Here is a 4,059-nt window from a genome sequence, read left to right as displayed (position 1 = left end):
TTGATTGGGAAATTCAATTATGAAATTTAATTTCTATGTGATTGAGTTAATTATGCGAAATTGGTTATTGTGAGTTATGTGAGATAATGTGATTTAATTTCCAATGTGTGAATTAAATTAAGTGGGATCATGCATAATTATTCCACCCACTTTATTGGAATTTTTCGGCCACTCCAAATTATTGGAAATGATATTATTTATCTTGGATTTAATTAATTATTTTGGGATATTTATCCAAATTAAATCCAAACCAAATTATCTCTATGCTATTCTACATGATTTTCGACCCCTTGTCCACTCCTTGAGAATTTTCGAATCCTCTTATTAATTAGGAGAAAGAATTATTTTGTAGATTTAATTGGTATCTTGTTTTATTCCTTCCTTGAATTAAAATCCAATTAAATCTTATCATATCTTGCCAAATCTTTCCTTATCCTATTTAAATTAGGATTTAAATTATTTCCTTGTGGAAATAATAACCATTTTCGATCCATCCATATTTTTTTAAAGGGGTTAATACTTTGTTCCTATTTTGTAGGATTCTTTCTCTCCAAATAAATTTGATTTGAACCATATCTCTATTTAATTAGTCAAAAAAATCCCACAACCCCATTCTCTCTCAAACTACACGCCTACTCCCTTTTTCTCTATAATTCTTCCACAATTTTTAATTGTTTTACTTAAGTGTGGGAATAATCCTTGAATATATATAGAAAACCCTAACCCTTATTCTTTCCCCCACAATCACACGCCTCCCTCAACTCTCTCCCTCTCCCTCTCCCTTTCAAGTGCTCCAAACCAATTCTTCACAAATTCTTCATTCTTGCTTTGATTTGGAGTTGGAAACTCAAAGATCCATTGAAAAATCAAACCACTAGTCACTTCTACCGATTGTTTTTCAAGGGAAAGGTATATTTTGATCCATCTTTTTCATTCTCACCGTTTAATCCATAATATTTTGAACCCTCATGCATATAGTTGAGTGGAGAATGGTAAATCTAAGAATTTAATGATTGGGAAGGAAGTTTTGTATAAGATTGTGTTTGTGTGTGTTGTGTATGAAAATTGTTGTGTGCGGGCAGTAGGTTCCGACGTCTGTTAGACCAACCAAACAATCTTATTTTGACACGAATTTTTAACCGGGTGAACTTTTAGATGTCTTCTGTGTTGTGTCCAAATTTCAGCTTCAATCGATAACGGATGAATTTTTAACGAATTTTACAATTGAACTGCGCAGTCCTGCTAGAATTGTGTTTTGCTATGTAACAGTTCAGTGAGTTTCGACTTTGGTTTGACCGCTCAAAAGATATGATTTTGGTGCGAAATTTTAACTGGATAAACCCTTATATGTCTACTGTGTGGGGACCGAATTTTAGCTTCAAATGATATCGGATGAAATTTTAATGATTTTTACAAAGGGACTGCGTTGTTCTGCCAGATTCATGTTTTGCCTTAATAGTCCTTGTTGACAAGTTTTGAATGAAGTGCATGATACATGTATGAGTAAGGATCTGATCCTATGAAGTGGTTATGTGTTGCACATTGACGTATGTTAAAGTGATAGTTTTTCGTATGATTGTGAACGATTATGATGGGCAATGTAAGAAAACGATGAAAGGAACGATAGGGCATGCATGATTATTGTGTTGGTGGAAAACTGATTGTGTTATGTACTTATGGTGTTGGCAAGGGTTATGGTGCGTACGTGAGTACGAAGAAGCAAGAGTCGTGATAAAGTTGTGAACTGTGAATTATAGGCAAGAGAGGTGGGCTTTCTTTTACTGAAACTTTTTTACGCTTTCAAAGGTATGATTATGGTGTAATAAGGGTGGTTTAAATTGTTATGTCATGCCATGTTTGTTTGATGATGAGATTGTTGCCTGATGCCTAGTTTGTGAGTTCGCTCCGTTAGGCTATAGGGCTATGTTAAATGAATTCGGGTCTGAGTAGGGCCGCAAACCCTATCAGGCTAGTGTACACAGGTGGGATCGTGAGCCGTCCTTGCTAGTCGGTCGGTCTCGTGGGCGAATAGTGTGGCCACACTTTCGTCGCACTATGGTAAGAGGTTGTGGTTGATTGGTTGTTCAGAAAAGGAGGAGATTGCTTTGACTGGCCAGTCTATGATATTGTTTTGTGTGTTCTCGATTATTTTTCTCAAGTTAAAACTCGAGTTCACTGTGGTATGGATGACATAACTATTATCAATTGTTTTCGGCATAAGTCCACTGAGTATATTAAGTACTCAGCCCTGCATGTGTTTTCCCTATGTGCAGGTTGAGTGGTGATGTTGTGGTGGATGTTGAGTCGAGCCTTAAAAATTTCCAGATGCGTCGTGTCGTCATACATGGGCGTTATCCCATGACTCTCTAGATACCTTTATTCCGCTGTCTTGTTTTGATTTGTTTATCTAAAGTCTTCCGCTTTACCCTAGACTGCTTCTATGACATTAACTACTTTGAGATATTAATTCCGCTGTTTGACTATTTAATAGTATGAGATATTCCTTTTGAAGTTTAGTTAAGTTTCGAGTTAAATGTTGTCTTTTATTGTTTTCCCCATTTCTTCCCCCCTTCTTAGATCCTCCCCTAGTCACGATTTCCCCATCTTCACTATCCTTAGTAAGGGCGCCCGTAACACCTTTAGCGTTTGTAGCATTTCTTTTCAGCTTTATTTGCCAGCGCATTAAATCGGAAGTGTTCCTCGTTACTTTTCTGTTTTGTAGTGTACCTTCCGCTTTTGTCGAGTCCAGTTGATCAATTAGGAGTAGTAGCAGTTCCGTCATGAGTCCACATAGTTAGTCTAGTTATTCAGTTAGATTAGCTTTTTTTTATTCAGCTCCGTCAAGTAGGATAAATTTTAACCCACTTAGTTTGCTTGGCAGCAGCCATCCCGAAATGTCCGCAACACATGTTGAAACACCTTCATCTATGTGGGATTCAACCCTTACTTCCCTTTACTAATTAATAGTATTGTGTGTTAAGGCTTTGAAGGTTCCTCGTTCAAGGATTGCACAACAAACAACACATAGATAGACTTTTAGGAGTCGTCTTGATCAGTTAGACTGTTGCCGCTTGATCAGTCTATGAGTCGTTATCTGTTAGGTTGAAGCGTGTCTGCTGGATCAGTCGATCGATATCCTATTGAACAGTCTACGTTAATTTTCATTTTCATTACATCCCGTGAACTGAGAAAAAGGCAACTTTCAGACCACTTTAATCTACATACGTTAGCATTGAGCATACGGTATTAGTTATGCACTACTTTGACTTATCAAATGATGCGGGTTTTTCGCAACCCAATAATCCTGATATATTGGGTACTGATGATTAATATCTAGCGGTGCTAGGATTGCTATTATGTTGAATCATGCGCGAGGTGAGTCTCGTTTGATAATGTACTCAAGAGGAGCTTGAACAAGGTTTTATTATTCGGAAACTGGCCAGTTGGAATTTAATTATTCCATGAATAATGAATAAGTGTTTCTTGCTAAGTCCACTCTTGGAATTAATAAGATGTTAATTAATTAAGTCCATAGCAGACATTAATTAATTAATGAACATTTATATCTTAAGCGCGGAAATAAACAATAAACAAAACGGAAACCCGGATTACTTGTAATTTCGAATTTGGATGGGCAGTGCAATATTACTTCTGTAGTTGCTACTCGTAATATTCCAATATAAGCTTATATTAAATTGTGGGATCAATTTAATTAGTAAAAAGCTAATTGGGTGAGGCCATATACAAAACCTTCCATAGATCCCTGATTGAGCCCAATAAGAACTTAATATAAATAGGAGAATAAATTAGACAGAAAATACAATTATTATTTTATTAAATTTTCGTTCCCCTCTCTAATTAGTAGAGGAGCTCAAAAATTCTTCAGCTCTCCTCCGTGAGGAATTTCTGTTTTCTTTATTCGAGTCCTAGTATTTTGATAAGATCAGCCCACCCTGATATCGAGATACAGGCATTTTCAAAGTTAAAACCTCGAGGTCACTCAATGGGTGGCATGGTAAATAATTTTATTAAAATGTTTCGGCATGTGTTCACCGAGTG

General features: G+C 36.3%; 1 long non-coding RNA gene across 1 annotated transcript; it reads left to right on the top strand.

Moving 5' to 3' along the window:
- Window positions 1-756: 756 nt before the first annotated feature.
- On the top strand, window positions 757-2,535 carry LOC121741219. Its single transcript, XR_006037809.1, has 3 exons — window positions 757-909; window positions 1,691-1,766; window positions 2,274-2,535. It is a non-coding gene; the product is annotated as an uncharacterized LOC121741219 (long non-coding RNA).
- Window positions 2,536-4,059: the final 1,524 nt, after the last annotated feature.

The sequence above is a fragment of the Salvia splendens genome, chromosome 7, assembly GCF_004379255.2.
Source record: "Salvia splendens isolate huo1 chromosome 7, SspV2, whole genome shotgun sequence".
Lineage (NCBI taxonomy): Eukaryota > Viridiplantae > Streptophyta > Magnoliopsida > Lamiales > Lamiaceae > Salvia > Salvia splendens.
The sequence above is the reverse complement of the archived record's forward strand: the minus strand, read 5'-3'. Positions and strand labels throughout refer to the sequence as shown.